Below are 22,900 nucleotides of genomic sequence, written 5' to 3'. Positions count from 1 at the left end.
GCTCTGTTCGTTAAGAAAATACATATGCACTACTAATGAATCAATTCAGATGCATCCTAAGTAGATAGCTCTGTACGCATGATTCAGTACAGACCAATTTAGGGATTCAGATGCATTATACATGTTCCAATAAAATCAATTTTGTCATGCACTTCTATAAGCTAGTACTCAGTTGTAGTCTGACCCGAAATAAAAATCAAGAGCTGGGTGCCTGCCAACGACAGTATCCTTCCTAACCCTAACGCCACAAAGTGGCATTATACTAGAGTTAGGGTGTTATCCAAGGTTGGATTCTTGTTGGGTGAGCTGGCTTTTGGATTAGATTACTACCTTTTTTTGCGGGAAAATTGAGAGCTTTATTTAATAAAAGCGTTCGCCGAACAGTCCGCCAACAGGCTACTGATTAGGAAGCTAGTAGTACTATCGATCCAGCTTTCGGTCACGTCAATCGTGCAAGCATGCTTAGCACAGATGTAAGCAGGACCATTGGCTGATCTTACAATATGACAAATAACAAAAGAATTGAAACTAGCAGTAAGCTCTCCAATTTCTAATAAGATAGGAGCCACGATCGAGCGAGAGTCGTGGCGAGTGAGTCTAGAGGTTGGCGACCTCCAGGCAATCCGTCTCCAAGATGACATGGCAAAAGTGAAATGTCACAATCTAGAGTGGCATAAGGAAAATTGACAAAATCTAGAGTGGCAAAAACAAAATTTTCCCAAATGGCAAGGCCGAGCGCGCTATACATTCAACCAACGACATTCTCTACACTCTTCTTCTCCAAGCCCACATGTCGCCCCCCTTTTAGGTCGAAGCCCTACACACCTCCACTTACCTTCTCAACGTGCGCTCCTCCCGTGCCATCTCCAACAATAGCCCACATTTTATTCTCTACGGCACCTCTCCAAACTATTCCTCCCTTCACATCTTTGTTTGTTTGTGCTACCCAAACCTATACGCTACCATGCCCCACAAGTTAGCCCCACGCTCCGTCCGCTGCGTCCTTCTTGGCACGCCTCTTGAATACAAAGGTTATCGGTGCTTAGATCTTGAAACACACCATGTAATTACCTCCCAACACGTCATTTCGATGAAAATCAATTTCCCTTTGCTTCCACCTTGCCGAGCCACACCGGCGCACGAGAAAATCCTACCCCGGATGTAGAAAATCCGGCCCCTTCCCAACTGCCATCCACAATCCACCTCGGATCGCCCACCCCACCAGCTCCCACACATCCCACCTCGGGATCTCTCGTGCCTACGGATTCCTTGGACCGGGCCCCACCTACCATTCCTGTCACGACCCCTATGCTCAACGTGCATGCAGCACCTAAGCCCGCTTGCCCCGGTCCCACACCCACCACCACCAGCCACATATGATCGAATCTTCCTCACCTCTCGTGCCCTGCTCACTCACTACCACTCTCCGCATGCATGCAGCACCCACCCCAGCCTGTTCATCACCTACGTCGCCCATGCATGAACCCTTCCCCCACGAGCCATGCCTGTTGCACCACCTAAAAACATACATAACATGGTGCACACGAGCAAAATCTGGGTTCGTTCAACCCGGCAAGCTCATGGCCATAGCTACCTTTCCCAGCTCTATTTCTCCTGTACCAGCTAGCTACAATCCACCCTGAAGGACCCAAACTGGTACAATGTCATGCTTCAGGAGTATAATGCTTTGGTACAAAAAAATTGGTCTTTGGTTACTTGTCCTGCAGGTATCATCTTGGTGTCTGGGAAATGGATATTTCACCATAAAGTGCATCCGGACGGCTCCCTCGTTCGGTACAAAGCCCGTTGGGTGCTACGTCGCTTCACCCAGCAGCCAGGGGTGGACTATGGCGAGACTTTCAGTCCAATGGTGAAGCCAACCACTATCCGCGTCATCTTAAGCATCGCCATCAGCAACAACTGGGCCATCAATCAACTTGATGTAAAGAATGCATTCCTCAACGAAACTCTCGACGAGATCGTCCATAGCCAGCAGCCAGCCGGTTTCATCAACAGTGCATGACCCAGGCTGTGCGCAAACTCCACAAGTCCCTATATGGGCTTAAGTAGGCGCCTATTGCATGGTTTGTGTGGTTCACCTCCTTCTTCATCACTTTGAGGTTTGTGGCTTAACGGAGTGACTCATCCTTGTTCATCCTCCGGTGCGGCTTGGCAGTGGTTTCTTGCTTTTATATGTCAACGACATCATACTCACAAACTAGCTCCACCAACGTCCTCACCTCTGTCACCACCTTGCCCACCGTCGTCTTCTCCATGACAAATCTCGGCGCCCTCCACCATTTCCTTGGCATAAACATCCAGTGTATTGCTCGCCGTATCTTTCTGTCCCATCAACAACACGCTCTCGAGATCCTTGATCATGCTTCCATGCTCCACTGCAAGTCTATCACTATGCCTGCTGACACAAAAGCTGAAATCTCCGCCCATGCTGGTGATCATACTCCCGAGCCTTCCCTCTTTCGCAACCTAGCTGAAGCGCTGCAATATCTTACCATTACTGCCCCTAATATAGCATATGCTGTCCAGCAGGTTTGTCTGGTCATGCACTCATCATGCAATCCTCATTTCACCCTGCTTAAGCGCATCCTTCACTACCTCCGAGGCACTGCGCCCATCAGGCTGCTTATTCGGCCTTCGTTATCATCCCAGCTCATGGCATACACTGACGCCGACTGAGCCGGGTGCCTCGACACCCACCGCTTAACGTCATGATACTACACGTACCTCAGCGACACCTCATCTCCTGGTCTTGTACGTAGCAGGCTATGGTGTCCAGGTCTAGTGCGGAGGCGGAGTACCGAGTTGTGGCCAATGCCCTCATCGAATCGTATTGGCTTCGACAACTTCTGCAAAAGATTGGGCGTCCAGCCACACGTGCCACGATTGTTTGCTATGAGAACATCTCGACTACATACCTCTCCTTCAACCCCGTCCAGCATCAACGCATGAAGCATGTGGGGATTGATTTCCATTTTGTCCATGGCCGTTTGGCCTTTGGAGATGTATGCGTGTTTCATGTTCCCTCTACGTTGTAGTTTGCCGAGTGTTCACAAAAGGGCTCCCAACAAGCATCTTCATCGAGTTCCGATCCAGCCTCAATGTAGTTGAGGCCCCCGTTTCCGCTGTTAGGGCTGTTGGAAAACAGCTACTACCGCACCTATCTGCCCGGGTCTCACGCGCCCACCTCGCGCTCTCCGCGACACATACTTGGAAATTGCTGACTTGATTTAGATTTAGTAGGAAGCAACGGAAGAACAACATGGGAAGATCCAAAATATCAAAGGAAAATAAAAAGGAAACAACAACACAATGCAGCTCCGACTCCAATGGAGAAACTAATAAGAACTAGGCAAGTTGACGCCACAGAAGATCACCGAACGGACCATTGGTCGCCTACCATCATACGCCACCCGGCCCCGCCACCGCAGCTTTGACTTCACATCAACGAATAGCCGAGGGAGTCTCACGGGCACGCCGAAGAAGAGCCGACTACCCAACCAATGCCATGTCTCTAATGTCAATCATCCCTGTCATTGTTGCCACAGGAGCATAACCGCTCCACACAGCCTGCCAGACACCCTTTCGCGAGCCTCCATCCACCACCATCATGAGCCACGGGACCCTCTAGCCGGATCCACCTCCAAGACAATGCCCCCAAGAGGGAAAGCGGTGCCGAGCACACCTACTAGCACTGCCGTCGTCCGATCCGGCAGACCAAATCTAGGGTTTCCCCTGGAGAAAGTCGGGAAGGGAGGTGAGAACTGCGACGTGGATGCCTTCAACAAGTGAACGGCGCCGTGAGGCACCGCCATCGATGACTCCGGCTGCAACCGGAGTGCGACTTTCGCCGGCAGCCAACCCTCCCACACCCAAAACTCGGCCAGCCCACCGGCTGCTACCTCCCCGACAAGCAAGCTCAACACCACACCTCGGCCTGCGCCGCACGTAGCAAGGACCCACCTGCCGCAGACCCCCAGAAACCCATGTCGGGTTCCGAGGCCTGCGGATATCACATGTTCGGCGGACCAGAGCCACCACAGGCACCTCCAAGCTCGCACTGGATGCATCGACAAAAACGGCCGCCTACCCGCTGGGCTGCTGATAGAAGCCACCGCGACACCGCCCACCAGATCCAAGCTAGGGGCGCCGCTCGCGCTCCTCCCGCAACGAGGATGCCTAGGGACCTTGCGTACTCGCCTCCCTGGATCTGCCAGCCGTCACGATGTCGACCACCGCACCCATCCACGTGTGCCCGCCTGCTTGCCCGCCGCGCCACCCGAATGACACTATGCAGTCGAGCGGCCCGCACCGCCCGAACCACGGGAGGGGAGACAACGAGAGGCCCGGCTCCGCCGAGGCTATGCGGGCTTGCCCGATGGGTGGCGGCGCTTGCTAGCAGCGGTGGGTGAGGGCAGCGGAGGAGGGTTGGAGTAGGGCGGCGGCCAGGGTTAGCGCCCGAGTCACCCGGAGGGGGTGGAGGGACTGTAAAAATGGTGTTTACATACTATTTTTTTCCGGATATGTTTACATACTATCCTTGCCACAATTTTTTTTGCGGGGTTATCCTTGCCACAATTAAGGTCACTCGTGAATTAAGCTAAAACCGGTGGCTCCAACACTTCAAAAATAACTATGACGTTTAACGTGTTGATACAAAAAATTTCTGATCCATTACTGTTTTTTTTTTGAGATGGTGATCTTTTTTATAGTCATCATCACACAGTGAAGTTTTTTCTTTTGACAGCAATCACGTCACGGTGAAGTTAATCTCAGCAGCAGCCCGATGTGCAGATTATGTGCAAGGAAAGCATCACGATGTACATTTTCCAAAACGCCCTTCACAATGTCCAAATTCCAGTCAGAACAGCTCCTTCCCCCAAATCCCACAATCCCGTGCTAAAACAATCGAGACCGCCGAGCTAGGGTTTCTCACCACCGGCGGCGGGATGGGCGGCAACATGGCCAAACCTGCCATACCCAAGCACCACCACCAGTCCCCTCCTCCTCTCCTTCCGCTGCCGCATGGTCCCCGAGAAATGGCCTCTCTGCCGATCCCCGACGACCTCCTGCGTGAAATCTTCATCCGCCTGCCCACCCCAACCGATCTCGTCCGAGCCTCCGCCACCTGCGTCTCCTTCCGCCGCGTCGTTGCCAATCGCTCCTTCCTCCGGCGGTACCGCAAGCTCCACGCCCCGCCACTCCTCGGCTTCCTCAATCCGCATAGCAGCTTCCACCCCGCCGTGCCGCCTCACCCCTCTGCGTCGGCAGCCTGCGCCCTTGCCCTTGCCGCCGACTTCTCCTTCTCTTTTGTCCCCGCGTCAGCCACTTCTTACTGCTGGACCGTCCGGGACATCCGGGACGGCCGCTTCCTGCTAGTCAGCGCCGGACATGATTTTTGGTGCGGAGAAATGGTGGTCTGCGACCCCTTGCACCGGCGATACATCCGGCTTCCACCAATCCCTGACGACCTAGCTGCTACGGTGGCAAACCCGGGTTTTTCTGAGACTTTCCTGGTTCCCCGAGGGGACGGCCATGATGATGAGGCAGCAGCTGCAGAAGAGACATCATTCAGAGTCATGGGTATGGTATGCTGCGAAGCTAACCCCATCTCCTTTGTCTTCTCTTCCAGCACCAGACAATGGCGAGCCGTTGCATCCCATAGTTGGAGCGATTTGTTACCTGGCTTGCTATCCTCGATAGAGGAGAGACTCTTCTGCTGGCGCTGGCACCAATACGTGTATGGCTGCTTGTACTGGACTTCAGCAGACTGGGAGTATGAAATGAAAAATATTGGTGTTCGACACCCGGAGGACGGAGTTCTCCGTTGCCGACCCCCCATCCGAGGAGAAACATGCATCCAGTAATGATATAACTATGATCGAAGCAGGAGAAGGCAAGCCTGGGATGCTTATCCGTGGAAATGACATATTTGGTCGCATTTATACTATTTGGAGAAACAATGATGGGATTTCCAGCCAGTGACGGAAGGAGAAGATAATCTCACCCTCATTGGGCTGTGAGTACATGGAGAGCGGTTCAATGGGCAAGTACTTGATCCCGAATCACTTGGGAAACTCATCACTCGAGGCAGGCTTAGAGCATCTCTAGTAGTACCCCTAAACCCCCAAATCTGTAAAAATAACTGCTCTTTTACAGTTTGGACAGAAAAAAATGCGTAGGCTAGACCCCTTTAACCCTTAGACCCTCAAAATTTTTTAGAGGCCCAACCAGGAAACACATCTCCAACCTGTAGAAGTGAGGGCTTGGGAGGAAAACAGGGGTCGACCCCCAAATCATAGCAACGACGCGCGGGAGGGAAGTTTCATCCTCCCAAACCTCCGCGCCGCCGCCGCCGCGCGGATCCGACCGCCCGCCCGCTGTCCCCGCCGTCCCGCCGGCGCCTCACGCCTCGGCCGCGTCAATCCCCGGCCCCGGACGGCCGCGCCTCCTCCTCTCCGCGCGGATCGCCGCCCCTGTCCGCCCTCCGCCCCGCCGCGGTCTTCCCCGACGCCGGCCGCCGCGCGTCCTCCCCGCCGCGGTCTTCCCCGACCTCCGCCCCGCCGCGTCCATCCCCGGCCCTGGATGGCCGCGCCTCCTCCTCTCCGCGCGGATCGCCGCCCCTGCCCGCCCTCCGCCCCGCCGCGGTCTTCCCCGACGCCGGCCGCCGTGCGTCCTCCCCGCCGCGGTCTTCCCCGGCCTCCGCCCCGCCGCGTCCTCCCCAACCCACCTCTGCCGCGCCCCCTGCCCGCCTTCGGCCTCGCCGGAAGGTATGTTTATTTTTTTCTTTTTTCTTTTTTGTTTCATTTTCTTTATTGTTTCAATTTGTAGCACTAAATATTGAATGCTTCTTGTAGATGGAGATGAACAACGATGACGTTGCCATGGAATCGATGTCCGATTCGTCGGATTGGTCGACATCCGACGATTCCGACATTGATGAGTTGTTGCAAGACGATGACGTCGAGATGATGAGCCTCCTCATCGACGTGCAATCGTTTGAAAACCGCGTGAAGCTGATGGATCAGAGGAGAGGGTCGAAGATGGGGCGAGTCACCATCTACCGGAACCGCGCTCTCGGACACGAGCATTTGATGGAAGACTACTTCGCGGAGGTACCTACATACCCTCCTCGTCTCTTCCGCAGAAGGTACCGAATGCGGCGTAGTTTGTTTGTGAAGATTGTCACCGATTGTGAGGCCGCCTCCTATTACTTTAAACGTCGTAGATCCGCCGCCGGTATCATGGGGTTTAGTGCATATCAAAAGATATCGGCGGCAATGCGGGTACTCGCTTATGGCATACCCGCGGATTATACCGACGAGTATCTTCGCATTGGGCAAGATACAACTACGGAGTCAGTCCGTAGGTTTGCCAAGTTGGTCATCCGGTTGTACGGTGAGCAGTATCTTCGGGCACCAAACCAGGAAGATACAAAGAGATTAATGGAAATGAATGAAAAAAGGGGATGGCCGGGGATGCTTGGTAATCTTGATTGCATGCATTGGAGGTGGAAAAATTTCCCAAAGGCATGGCACGGAATGTATTGCGGTAAAAGCCGTGATGCTACCATTGTGCTTGAGGCCGTAGCATCTCAGGACACATGGATTTGGCATGCATTCTTTGGGTTGCCGGGAACACTCAATGATATCAATATCCTCAATAGATCTCCTTTGTTCAAAAGATTAATTTCTGGGGATGCTCCATCTTGCAACTACAAAATCATGGACAATGAGTACTCAATGGGATACTATCTCACCGATGGCATCTATCCCGAATGGGCAACTCTTGTGAAGTCCATCAAGGAGAAAAATGGGGTGCCCTTAACAAGAAAAGAGGCTCATTTCACCAAGGCACAAGAGGCAGCCCGCAAGGATATTGAGAGAGCTTTCGGTGTTTTGCAAGCAAGGTTTGCCATAGTTCGTGGTCCAGCTCGGTTTTGGGACAAAAAAACCTTGGTGAGGATGAGAGAGGGTTAAACCTCCCTTGTTTCTATGACAATGTTGGTACCCGTGTGCAACCGGAAAGAAACCCTTCTCGCATACACGCTTTTCTTCAAGCACATCGTGAGATTGAGGATGCAACCACTTATGGTCGGCTCCGGGATGATCTAGTAGAGCACCACTGGCAGTTGGATGGGCGGCGCATTGGCCCATGATGTATCTTTGTTTTACTTTTCTATGTCCTATTTGATTCGAACAATTAGTGTAATTTGCTCAAACATTATCGTAATAATTTGAATGATTATTGTTTTATTCGGTGTTGTAATAATAACTAGAATGATTATTGTTTTATGTCAAATGTGATGGAATTTGTGATATGTCATATGATGAAATGTGATGAAATGTGTGATATATGAAATGACAGTTTTAAAGGTTGGGGTTGAGGCAAAGACTAGAACCCTTAAATCCAACCCTTAAAGCAGTTTAAGGGTTGGGTTTGAGGGTTCTAGTCTTTGCCCCTGTTTTTCAACCCTTAAAAGTGTCAAAAACTAGCACTTGTCAACCCTTAAAACTGCTATAAGGGTTTGAGGGTTTGAGGGTTCTACTAGTAATGCTCTTATATTTGTTGGACATCAAAACATTAGAACTTGAGAGGGTGTGTGCTTCGATAGTGCATGGCTTCGCATATAGCAACTACCCACCATCGTTGTCGTCGCCGACAATATCAAGCGGTAACTCTCTGTCTCTGTTGCTTTTAGGTAATTTTTTACTCTTCATTGTTGTCACACAGCTTGTCTGATGCTTGATTGTTGACAATCGTAATCGCTAATTCTTGTGTACACGTTCTCTGTTGCTTTTAGTTGTTTTTTACCCTTCATTGTTGTCACACAGCTTGTCTGATGCTTGATTGTTGGCTACCGTAATCGTTAATTATTGTTTGCACGTTCATAGATGTTACTTCTTCTGTGCTTGTAGCAAAGCTAATGCGGCTCAGGAACATGGATAATGGATTGTGCTTATTTTTTGTTCTGATTTTGATGCCACTGTAAGATTACAAGACAAGAGGAATGATCTTGAACATTATGAGCACCATTTTGGAGGCATCCTGAAGTCATAAAAGCCACTAGACCACAATGATTATTTTAGAGAAATGTTTTTTTGGTCAAGCTAACAAAGAAGGTATACATGCAAGTCTAAAATTCATTCCACCTTTGATTATTTGACCCTAGAAACATTCATTCCAGGCAGAGGGGGTCGCTTTTTCCTCTTTTGATAGGTATAATGAGCATGAAAATTACCTTTTCTTCATCTTTACATCTATAAAACAGGGACGTTCCTGAGAGTTTGGGGGCCCATGGCGAAATTTGAACACTGGGCTCCTTAATACATACATCAAAATATAATATACATGTATGTTAAATGTTAACAATAAATACTTAAAAGTGCATTGAAATCTTTCGTATATTTTTTTACATATTAACTAACAAAATTTTCTTCTAACACTATTTATAGTTCTCTTATTGGCCCTTCTCCAATCTTATGTGCTTTGCTTTTCTATCAAGGTAATTCCAGTTTCTAGGATCTAGAATAAAATTGGTTCCATGTCAAGACTAGCAAATTATGTAGTAGTTGAATCACATATGTTCTCATACTGACTAGTATTGTTATCATTTCTTAATTGCCCTTGTCTTTTGGATTAACATTAGTTGTTCCTCCACAAAAACTATGATCAACTCGTCTAGAATTCTTCAGCTGCTCGTATTAATCTTAAAAATCATCAATAGATCCTGTTCATAATTCTATTAATTCATCTGCTCGTTTCGTCTCATTTTTCCTTTCCTTGCTGCCTGATGCATACACATCTTAGATGATCTGCGATGCTAAAACCTAATTAAAAAAATCAGTATGGGAACACCAATGCGATGTTACAAAAGTATAGATCATTTCAATTAAAATCTTACCGATCATCAGTTTCTCAGGCCAAAGTAGATCATGATAATCCCAATAGCATATCTTCCTAAACTGAACACGTTGGGGTTGAGTTGTAGTCTAGATCCGTGAGCACGTAGTTGTTGCACAGCGGATCTTGGACCTGTTCCTGTAGGATCAACTTTGTTGGCCAAGCATACCAGGCGGAGGCCAGTGATGGCAAATCTTGGCGCCGTCACCGGAGGTCCTCAAGATCAATTCAAGCGCATCAGGAGAGGATTTTGACGTGGTGATAATGTGCATATTGCCTACGTTGACCTTATCTAGCGAACCATTGATATGCTTGCTGTGCGCTACTCATTGGCATGGTGTTAACTTCAGATAATTTACGAGAGCTTTTTTACGGTACCCTATACTGCTTGGGGCGAGGGGGGACAGTATAACTAAATCTCACCGTTGATTTCGTGTGGCCAATATGGACAAATTTTCAGTACGTGAAGGCCTATTTCGGAGTAATAGCTGGGACTTGAAATAGCTTGCTTGCTCCCATGGCCGCCATGCTCTAGCTAACATTTCAGGATTTGTTGGTTTTCATCTTCTAGTTGTCATTTCAGGGTAGTTAGATTAGTAAAGAAAGGATGATACACACTAGTACGTGACATGAGTAGCATCCTTGAGGCATCATGGAAATCTATACAGCACTAGATCGCAACAGTTATTTTTGTTTTTATGGTGAAGCTAATGCAAGAGGAACACAAGTTTAAATCAGGACATTGCTGATAGTTCACCTTTAGATTGTTTTACCTTAATCAGAAGCATTTATTCCAGTCAAGCAGGCCTTTATCGTGTCCACATTTATTTTGATAGATATAAGGAGGCAAAAAAACTCGTATTTGGTCATCGTTAGACCTAAACTGTTGCACCACTAATGCATCTCCTATATACTTACATGAGAAAAATTAGAGAAGTGAGCTTGATTAATTTCCCATGGGATTATTCACCAAATAATTGGTCATTGGACTCACCATTCAGCTAGCCAAAATAACTTGTGCTCAATTATTTTATTTGAGTTCAACCGCTCGAGATGAATTAGAGGCGCGCACCCATGTTTTCTTGGACAGTTTGACATTTTCACCTTCCTCTGTCTCAGATTCAAGTCCTTCAAGGCACATGACAGATCCAATCAATTTTTTTATTAGGACTAGAGGGAGTCTGTTGCATACTTTTTCTTCACCCTTTCATATGAATCTTGTAAGGTAGTAATTAAATTGTATGACCGGCCAAATATTTCACAAATATTGGTGCACGCCTCCTGGCCGACCTTTGTCCTTTTCTACTCAGGCTTACCAACCAAACTTATTCGCCTCAAAGAATTGTAGTTTACACATTTTTGAATGCAACATCCCACGGAAATTTATAGACAAAATATAACAAATCCCCATTTCTTTGATTATTTATAAATCAAGCTTTCAAAGTGGTATAGAAAAAAATTAGGTATCTATGCAATTGATCCGCCCATTCCTTTTATGTGACCAGCACGCTGATAATTAGTTTGTCAACTTAGTATACACATATTTTTAAATTAGGATAACAACGCCTTCAAGGTTCTTCTTCCTCCCCAGCAGCAGGAACCTGATAGTAAAAGGGCAGAAGTTAAATGCACTTCTTACAGAACAAGGGAAGTGATCAGGCAACACACTCGTGGATAGTTAAATTAGTACCATACATAAACTAAATATGAGAAAGTTAGAGAAGGTGGTTCAGGAAATTGGCAAGCATAAGTGATAAGGAAGGCTACCACCTTTGATGCAGAATGAAGGAGAGAAGGACTGAATGAGAGAGGGTACCGTGGAGAGGTGCAGAGAAGGAGAGTAGAGGAGAGGCACTGCCACACTGCTGCTGAGGAGGTGTTTTGCCATCGCTCAGCGCTTAAGTGTGCTAAAGATAGAATTAATATGCTTCATAAAACATTAGGATATCCAATGTTCTCAGTCGGGATTGGAACCAAATTTTTTTGAATTACCATCATTATAGTTTTCCTTACTTGCCTCTGTGCTTTAATTGTAATACTATTTTTACTTTCTCATTTGGATAACAATGTAGTCATTTATGGGCCTTTACAAATAAAGGGGTAATAGTACACATGGGTCACTGGATCATGCAAAATTAATGGCTCCACTTGGGTGCATCTGAAACTTTCTAAGTTCTGTTTGTTAAGAATCCCGCCTTGGTATAATTAGTAGCTAGAAAAGAACATTTGTTTGTTGATAATTAAAATATAGTACCCCTTTCATAAAACTAAAGAGTAAAATATAGTAACTCCTGCAGTAACCACCGAGTTTCAGTAGTTTAGAAACTTAGCCTTGTAAACTGTTCCATATGACCCCCTACTGTTCACAAGATCACTAAAAAGCAGTGAACCCATGAGTACCTATTATACTTGGTAAAACATATGATCTTCTCACCTGTTCTGTTCAACCAGCATACTGGTGATCACCATTACTCTCTGGCACTTCCTTTTTAGAAGAGCCTTGTTTGGGTTGAGCGTCTGCTCTAGACACCTCCCGTGTTTATCTCCCCATTCTCCTAACGAATCTCCTCGCAATTTCTTCAGCCAGGCATCGGTTCATTCTCTCCAAAAAAAAAAAAATTCTGTATTCAATGGGCCAAATGGCAAACTTGTTCTGTATATTAGAGCAAGGTTTAACAAGAAACAGTTTAGTACCTTGTATGAGCAAAACTCATGAATCTTCCTACAAACCAATTTGATTTCTCAGTAGGTACGTAACCAGTCAATTTGATTGTGATCCTTGTTATATGCCTGCCAGTCTCTGTACCTGTTACTGCTACAACTGTATGTGTGTGATCAAGATGGTCTGTCAAAATCAACTTGCAGCATTGATTAACTCCCACTGTTACACAGTATGTAAAAAAGCTAAGTGTATTCTTTTGGCATAATGAAGTGGATCTGTACTGAATATGTTCACCTGTCAATGCTCTCTTGTTTCTTCTCAATTAGTGTGTGTGTGTGATTTTTTCTCCTATTGAAAAGAAGAAGCAAACTTGTTACTGAGGAAATGGTCCTTTTTTCCTTTGATTTTGTTGGCGAAGAAGCAAGTTTGTGATTTATTACAGAGTACTTTTATTTTGTGGTGACATTTTTTCTTTTGACAGTCATCATACATTGCACAAAGGCCCTTCAAAATGAGAGAGTAGTTTAAATGGTGGGCGAAGATCCTTGAAAATGCCTCTTTGGAGGACTAGTATTTATGGTTTAAATGGTGGAAGATAGACAGAGAATAGTTTGGTGACTCTTTCTAGTGTGCCCCTTTTGAGTTTTTTCCCGTTCAATGTAGAAATTTGTTATACTACACTAGCTAATCTTCCAATTGTTTTACAGATTTTAGTTTCTTTTATGGATGCACTTCTCTTTGTTTGCATGCCTTGGTCCATGCATGTGGTTTGATTGAGGACTTAATATTTCATCCCAGCTTTTCTTCGCGTACCTTTTCCTGAAGAAATATACGTATTGCCCAGTAATAAGACCTACCTTTGTGTTCCGCTCTATTTGAATACACTTTTGATTTTGAGATATTTGGCAGATGTTGGAAACGGGGCTGAGGAGATGCTTGAACAAGACAGTGTTGCAAGCTCAAACCCAGAGTTACCATGATCAGAGTAGTTCAGTCGCGGATGCCGGTGATGTTGTGATACAACTGGACTATTGAGTGTTGACCGCTAAATTGGTCTGTAATAGGGTGTATTTGGCTCTGTTTGGTTGTACTATGGTCTATGGTCATGCAGAATGAATTAACCTGGAGTTTATCATGTGCGCATGGGTCTGTAGTAGCGTGCATCGTACCTGCATCGCCATAGTCAATGTGATTGTGATCTTGTTGTATGGCTTTGAATCCCTGTACCGTCTATTTGCTAGTACAACTGTATGTGTTTGACAAGGAACTTGTCATGTACTTATGTTGGATTTCAGGTGAAATGCCAACTTGTTGCAAAGCCTATTCTCATTGGTTTCTCAAAAATATCTATTCTGCCTGTTGCACTGGCCTTTCGGCAGAGTGAAGTTAACTGTGCATAGTGAGGTGAATCACATGGTTACACATATACAGTACATCTTTGTGTCAATCTGTTATATTTGTTTATTTCTTCCGAGCTTGATTGCTTGAGATGGAGGCAGCTAGGACGGTGGTGCGCTTGTCAAGGCTTGTCGCGGGCCTATCCAACGGGCGGGCCGAAGATGTTCACCTGCCAACGCCAGACAGATAACATGTTCCTTCTGAAGTCCAAATTTAGATGAACCACTGGAGGGAAACAAGGACGTTTTTTACAATCAAGCTCAGGAACATAATTTTGGTTTATTTGTTACTCTGCTGTAATTGCCACTTTAAGATGATCAGAGAAGAAAAAGAAAGGTTTGTGCACAGTATGAGCAGCATTTTGCATGCATCTTGAAATCGTAAGAAACAGTAAGCAGCAGCAATTATTTTTATTTTCACGGCCAAATTGATACATAGGGCATACTAGTTCAAATGACATTGCTACCTTTGGTTTGTTTCACCTTAGAAATACTCCGTTCATCCCACAATATAACATCATTTTCAAGCTAGCTAGTGGGATCACTACCAGAATAACCGACTACGCCGACGGCCCAGGGCTTAGCTTGCCCATTTTCTTTTGATAGATGTAAACAGAGGGGCAAGTGTTATATGGTAAAATTTCACTTCGTGTAACACGAGTTATCATTTCTTTTGTGGTTCTTATAAGTTCTTTAATGATTCACCTCTTTATATTTCCAAGTCTTGTTTGACTATGTATTCCAACTTGTGATGTGAATTACAACGAGAACCATCATAAAGCGAGTAGTTGCTGCTATATATCATAAATTCCATAGAATTCGGTATGACATGGATTGTTTTGCTTGCAAGCACCTGAATATCTTCGATCTGAGTATGCATATATATATTGGAAAAAGCAGGTGAAAGTGTGATAGATAGCCCTCACGGCAAGACTACTGCTGATGATGAGGATGCTAGAGGTCAGGCCGGTGTATATAGGAATGGAGATGGCGCTGATTGAGGCTGTGTTGCGGCTGGACAGTTGACCGCAGGTTGATCCGAGATAGTGTGTTTGTAATATGGTCATCTAAAATGTACATGGAGTTGAGTTTATCTTTCTGTGGCTTGGTCCGACTGTGATTAACAAGGAGTTTACTTGACTTTTATCTTTGTGTTTATCTTTCATGCGTCTGTCAGATAAGGTAGGGACAGCAGTAACGACGCTTAGTTTCTGTAGGTAAATTATGACTGTTGAAGTCAGAGTATTGTGATCTTGTTGTATGCCTGCGCCATGTGGCATGAATGCAACTAGCTAGTCAAGTACTAAGAAATTGTGGAGATGTACTAATCTACCCCGTGAACATTCAGCAGTGACAAAGTGATGCGACTTAGTTTGTGCTACTTGTTCGTGATGCAGTCAAAGAGGATCTGATTGTCCTGTTTTCTTACGCAATGAAGTTACCCTTGGTTCTGTTTGTGCTGTCGTGCTGTATCAATTTTTTTTAGTGCATCTATTTGAGCCGAGCTCGTTTGGGAGTATAGTGTGTGTTTGGTGTAAGCCTCCTCTGTAAATGAAGCTTGTATCTTCCTGGCATTAATCGTGGGCTGAAGCAACATGCTCATTTTTAATCTATACTTTCTCTGTCACTCACCACCTTCTGGGTTAAAAAAAAACTTCTAGGTTCAAAAGCTATGCTATAAAATTAAACAGTGGCAATATGATGTAGAGTATGGACTAATGGTTGCCCCCGTTGCTATTAGGGATGAAATCATGTGGTATTTATTCGCTGGCTCTGGGACAATACAGTCCAAACCCAATAAATGAAATTATACTCTGCCTCTGGGACAGACGGTTGGTAGTTGAGCAATTCAGACTAAGAATGCCAACTAATATTCAGAAACCAAATCACTTGCTGTCAAAAAAAAAAAAGACACTCATGGTAGAAATAAATGGCCACAATAGATGGCATGTGAAGTTTCATGAATGAAAAATGTCCAGGCCACCAAAAGGCTCACACATGAGCAGGGATAACAGGCTCACGCAGGAGCAGCATAGCAGTAATTCAACCCAGGAACCAGACTGTATCTGCGAGCTTTGATCGAAGCCAGAGAAGCAGACGCCTCCATTAGTCTTCCATCACCCCCCTTGGCACCGCACAAATCCTCATCATCGTCGAGGCGTTGGTCCTCAGCAACATGGCTCCACGTTCCATCGCTTCTCAATCAGCTCCACTCATCAACCCTGCCCAGTAAGTGATATATCCACAAGCAGAGAACACAATATCAAAAGGGGTTCTCAATTTTTTCATTTCAAAGGTAGTTTGGTTGCGGCTGTTCCAGATTGCCCAACATATGGCTGCCATCCCAAATGTGTAGAATTTCACCCCATCAGGAAGGAAAACGTAGCACCAAGAAAAGTATTGCCAAATGTTGTTGGGGCATAATTCAGTGCCTCACATCCCACCGTCCTCCAGAATCCGAGCTACGGGACATGTGAAAAACAGATGTTGAGATGTCTCCCTCTCTCTACAGAACGACCATTTTTTTCGCCTATTCATGACCTCCCTTGTCAGGACCGCCTATTCATGACATCCCTTGTCAGGACCGCGTCCTAAAAGAGTTGCCACAAGAAGATTTGAATTTTCACCTTCCAGATCCATTTGCAATTGCACCCAGCTAAATTCCGCTCCAAATGACCATAAACCGATTTGGAAGTGATTTTTTTTCTTTTTACCCAAATTCCAGATTACCTGGTCTAGATCCTCCGAACTAGGCCACATAGCAACAGTAGCTCGAAGTTCCTCCCACTGCCCTGTCAAAGGAGCGTGGAGTCGTCTTCGAAAGAAATTATCACTCACCCTCATCTTGAATTTTGCCACCGTTATATCCTGATCGTTGCAAATATTATACAGAACATGATATTTAAGGCAAAGAGGAGGGTTACTATTCAAGGAGTCATTCCACATTCTAGCAATATTCCCAGAATTCAACACCACTCCCCTACCAGCCAAATAGTGCTCTTTAACCTTCATTATAGCTTTCCAAATAGGGGAATCACCAAACTTGCATTTTACCGAGGTTATAGTGTCTTTTTGAAGGTATTTAGCCCGAATCAAATCTTGCCACAGCCCTTGTTATGTTTCAAGCTTCCACCACCATTTGGTGAGTAGACTAATGTTTTGTCTCCAAAGGTCTTTCACCCCCAGCCCACCTTTACTCTTATATCTACAGATTCTAGTCCACTTCACCAAGCGATATCTCTTTTTCCCTTCATGCTCTTGCCAAAAGAAACGTTTATGGTGTTTATCCAACCTGTCAATAATCATCTTAGGGATCAAAAACATGGACATATAAAAGTATACAATACTGGTAAGAGAGGAACTAAGGAGAATAAGCCTCCCACCGGATGAGGCTGCATTACCAATCCATGATTCACAACATTTCAAGAATCTTTCATCCACAAAGTTCCAATTCAGGTTACGAAGAGTCCAATAACTGACAGGAACTCCCAAATATTTCATCGGGAAATGTCCTATTTTGGCAATTGAAAAGCTTCGGATAAAAGGCTAATGTATCATCATCTCCCCCAACGCATAGGGTTTCACTTTTCTGGAAATTAATGTTTAGCCCCGACATAAGCTCAAACATATATAACAGCCGTTTCAGATTAACAGCGGCTTCCCTATCATGTTCAAAGCATATAACTGTATCATCAGCGTACTGAAGGAAGGCCACTCCATTCTCAACGAGGTCTGGTGCTAGTCCAGTAAGCAACTTTTCCTTCTGAGCATTATGGACCATTTTAGACAGAACTTCCACAGCCAAGATAAACAGAATAGGCAAGAAGGGGACCCCTTTATAGCTTTGAAAGAAAGGGCCCACCTCATTATTTAGTTTAATACTCACCATTCCATTATGGAGGATTTTTTTAATCGAACTACACCTCAACATTTTCAAAGTGAAAATGTTGGTGCTTAACACCCAGAGGATGGAATTCTCCATTGCAGACCTCCCACCCAAAGCCAAATGGTAAAGGCAGGCCTGAGATGTTTGTCCTTCGACAGGACAAATCTGGCTGCAATTATACCATTTGGCGAATCAATGGTGGTAGCTTCAGCCAGTGGCAGAAAGAGAAATTAATCTCACTGCCAGCGGACTTTGGGTATGTACTCACACGACCAATTGGTACCTACTTGGTCATGGAGCAGCAGGGAAGCTCATCGCTTGAGCTGTTGAGCAAGGCATGTACACATTGGACACAAAACGTTCCAGCTTAAAAGAACGTGTGCTTCATTGACTGGCGGGCCATATAGCAGCTACCCACCATCATTGTCATCACCAACAGTATCAAGTGGTAACCATTCTATTGCTTTATGTATGAGTGCGACGTTTCTACTCCCGAGCTCATCTGCACCCCCATTGACGAAAAAAATCAAAACAAATACTAAAATAATTCAAAAAGTTCTAATTTTTTTGTGTGGTAGATAAGTTTATGCGTGTGATGCGCCCCAAATTTCAACTCATTTGGACATCGGAGCAACTCTCAGCAAAAAAGACAAATTCAAGGTCTGTAAAAAAGTTTACTATTCACACACTGTTCTGACCCGATTTTTTTTCTGAGAGCTGCTTAGATGTCCAAATAAGTTAAAATTTAGAGCGAACCTCACGCATACAATTGCCTATCACACAAAAACTTGTCTGACCGGCTGCAGATGAGCCTGGGCACCGAATTGGATTTTCGTTTCTGTAGTACTTATTCCCGGCCTTTCATAGTTATCTCACAGCTTGTCTAATACTTGATAGTTAGTTCCTGAGGATGCCGTTTTCTTCCTGAAGACGCCGCCTTGGGTCGGTGGAGGTGGTGGTGTGCGCTTTCTGAGCGAGTGGGTTGTCGATTATCTTCAGTGGTGTCGTCGTTCGACGGCTTGCAGTAGGCACCATGCTCTTTGCCGGAGATGATGTGTTGGTGGAGGAATTGCTCTGCTTGGTGGGGTCGCTGTACTTGTCGTCCTCCCCGGCCACCGTCTGGGCCGGCTCTGCGTGCTGGGGGGTGCGCAGCTCTGCCTACAAACGGCGTGGCGTCCTACTGTCCAGGAGGAGTGTGCCGGGGCCTTCTTTGGAGGCGGATGTGGATGGGGGATCCGCAATAGTGGTGCATGGAAGGTGTCAGTGTGGTCATCCTCCGGCGGCGAGTAGTCTCCTTGGCTTCACCTTATCAATGGCAGGATGTGGAGCTCTCTAAGGGCTTCCATGCTCAAGTCTTTGCTTGGTGTATTTGGATCCTATTAGCTGTTCTGTAGCATCGTGTATCTTTGCCATTTTTCCTTTGTTTCGTTTTCTTTTCTTTTCTTTTTGTTGTGTGCTCGGATGTATTGTTGTGGTGATTGCATTATAATATAGAGCGAGGGAACACCTTTTTTCGTCAATTCCAAGTTCAAGTCTTTCATTAAGCCGGTCACTGCCTCATCTGATGAGCTTGTTACAATGATATCATCAACATACATAAGCACAAATATGAATGTATTTGATTTATTATAGATAAATAATGAGGTGTCAGGTTGTGAATACACTTGTGTGTATTCCAGAAATAAAAATAGAGGATGGGCTGGAGACATTACAGAGGAAAATGAACAAGAAGAAATTGGTTTACATAGTTTGGGGATCAATCAAGGTTCAATACTAATCTCAGTCTTACTAGCTAGTAGGATGTGCTGATGTGCAAGACCACAAGCAAAGTAGGAGGACGGACGATGTCACACACATGGTGTTGTTAGACATACAATCTTCGCTCCCGCGTTGCCTAGCTCTGCTGGTTCAGGGGAAACACAGCCGCTGCCGTCACTAGGCCTCCATCCTCCCTTCCCCTCCACATCGCCGCCACCAGAGGGTCCACCCGCGAAGGCTGGACAGGCTCAGTGAAGGTAGCGCCGGGGTGGTCCCGGCGTGGCCTCATGGCTCGAGATCCGGCTCGGGCGGCGTCCTCGCTTGTGCCGGCGATGGCAATCTGCAGTTTGTGCTGCGCTGGAAGTGCGGCTGCATCCTCGGCTGGAGCTTAGCGGAAGGAGGTGCGCAGGATGAAGCGGCGCGGTGGGCGTCTAGCTTGGGGCTGTGCGGGGTCGATCTGGGCCGTGCGGGCCTGCGGGCTAGCGTGTGTGGTGGACGGCATGTTACAGGTCGATCTAGGAGGAGGAGGAGGAGGATTTGGGATCTGGAGCGAGGAGGGGATAAGGGTAGGTAGGGAGAGGTGAGGGAAGATCAACTTCCTCTCTTTTCATTCGTTCGTTTACTTTCTCGATGCCGCGACAGGAGTCACAGCCACCCACATATAGTACTCACGCTAGACACGCCACCGCCCAACAATCCTGGCGTGGTTGCACGCGCACACACGGCTCTCAGCCACTTGTCTCTGACGTCTCGGCCCCACTGGGTATCTGCCGCGTCGTGCCACTGCCCTGGTGGGTCACTGACGTGACATTCTCCCCCTGTTGAGTTCTGGCTTGTCCCCAAGCCAGTGAAGTTGGAAATCGGCGTTGCAAGTCTTCCGGATCCTCCCAAGTGGCCATTGAGGGGGGCAATTCCGACCACAGGACGAAGAGACGCGATTGTTCACCTGCCGCAGTAGTCACGATACGATCAGCCAGAATCGTCAGTGGTGTGTGTTCTGCTTGCAGAATGTCACTGTCGGGGCGTAGAGCCTCCTCGGCTGGAATGTCACATCCCAGAGCCTGTTTGAGCTGCGACACATGAACCATCGGGTGAATCTTGCTGGTGGCTGGTAACTTCAACTTGTACGCCACCTTGCCCACACGAGCCTCGATCTTGTAAGGACCATAGTGCCGAATTGCCAGCTTCTGGAATGGACATTGAGCCAACGAAGTTTGGATGAACGGTTGATGCCGGAGAAAGGCCAAATCCCCGACAGCAAACTCCCGATCCGTGCGCTTCTTATCTGCCTGTGCTTTCATTCTATCCTGCCCGCGCTTTAACTGTTGTTGCAAGAGTTCCATCATGATCTCTCTCTCCTTGAGCCAAGTCGCCGGTACAGTGCACTGTTCAAGTTGCTCGACTCCAAACTCCCGAGGCAGTGTACCGTAGACCACTTCATACGGTGTCCTTCCCAGAGTTGAATGGAAGGTGGTGTTATACCAATACTTGGCCAGGAACAACCAGCGGTACCAGTTGCGGGGGCAAGAGTGAACGAAGCATCTCAGGTAGGTCTCTAGACACTGGTTGACCCTTTCCGTCTGGCCGTCCGTTTGCAGGTGATATGACGAGCTCATGCGAACTTGTGTCTGGGACAGTCGAAACAATTCTTGCCACAATGCACTAGTGAAGATTCTGTCCCGGTCCGAAATCAGCGCCAAGGGTAACCCATGCAGACGGAAGATCTGTTGCATGTATGTTGTCGCCACGGTCAGCGCTGTGTACGGATGCTTCATAGGCACAAAGTGGGCATATTTCGAGAATTTATCCACCACCACCAGAATCACATCGAACCCTCCTGATTTTGGCAAGCCTTTGATGAAATCGAGCGACACCACTGCCCAGGGGCGCTTCGGAATTGGAATAGGTTGCAGCAGTCCAGCCGGCGAGACACGCTGTCTTTGCTTTCTGACAAGTGACACAGTGACGGACAAATTCCTTGACCATCATCTTCAAATTCTTCCAAGCGAACAGCCGACGGACTCGATGATATGTGGCATGAAATCCAGAATGCCCCCCAGTCGCGCTGTCGTGGAGAGCCCTGATCAGGTTGTTTTGGATCTCTGCATCATTGCCAATCCAGATGCGCCTTTGGAACTTGATGAAACCATCCTGGAGAGTAAACCCTTCCTCATCCTGGGGACTGAGCGCCAGTCGCGACAGTAGTTGCTGAGCCTTATCATCTTGATTGTAACTGGATAGGACCGCTTCAAGCCACGCCGGGCGACACACTGCAATGGCTGCTAACTCTGTTGTGCCATCGTGGCTGCGCCTCAAGAGTGCATCTGCCGCCTTGTTGGAGACCCCAGCCTTGTACCGTATTTTAAATTGTAGCCCAACTAGCTTTGTGAATGCTCGCTGCTGAACCGGCGTGTTCAGGCGTTGATCAGTCAAATTCAACAAACTTTTCTGATCCGTGCGAATCAAGAACTCTGTACGTTGCAGGTATGGGCGCCACTATCAACCGCGAGGAGTAAGGCGAGGCACTCTTTTTCATATGCCAAAAGCCCCAGGTTACGTGGCGCGAGCGCCTTCCTCAGATAAGCCACGGGATGCGAATCCTGCATTAACACGCCGATCCCCGTTGCACTTGCATCAGTTTCCTGCATTAACACAACAAATGGCCTGAAGAAGTCAGGCAGAGCGAGTACGGGCGCTTCAACCAGTGCTCGTTTCAGGGCTTGGAATGCTTCCCTCCGCAGTTGGCGTCCAAACAAACAAGGAGTTCTTCTTGAGGAGGTCAGTGAGTGGACAGCTAAGAATCCCAAAGTTCATGACAAATTTACGATAGTAACCAGCCAGCCCGAGGAATCCTCTGAGATGCTTCACTGTCTGTGGTTGTGGCCAAGTTTTGACTGTCTACACATGTTCTTCCAGTGTAGCCACACCCTCCCCACTGATTATGTGTCCCAAGTAGCTAATGCTGTTCTGTGCGAACGAGCATTTGGATCGTTTGGCAAAGAGCTTGTTATCCTTCAGGAGCTGCAGCACCTGACGCAACAATCTCAGATGTGCACCGTTTCTGCGAGTGTGGATCAGGATATCATCCATGAAGACGAGGACTCCATGGCGCAGTAGGGGTGCAAAGACAAAGTTCATGCCATTCTGAAATGTTGGGGGACCTCCAGTTACACCATATGGCAAAACTCTGAATTGGTAGTGCCCTTGATGGGTTTTGAATGCAGTTTTCTCTTCGTCCTGCTCCACTAGCCTGATTTGGTGATATCCCGCCCGCGG

This window comes from Triticum aestivum, chromosome 6D (assembly GCF_018294505.1).
Source record: "Triticum aestivum cultivar Chinese Spring chromosome 6D, IWGSC CS RefSeq v2.1, whole genome shotgun sequence".
In the NCBI taxonomy this organism is placed as follows: domain Eukaryota; kingdom Viridiplantae; phylum Streptophyta; class Magnoliopsida; order Poales; family Poaceae; genus Triticum; species Triticum aestivum.
This window is presented reverse-complemented; position numbering follows the sequence as displayed.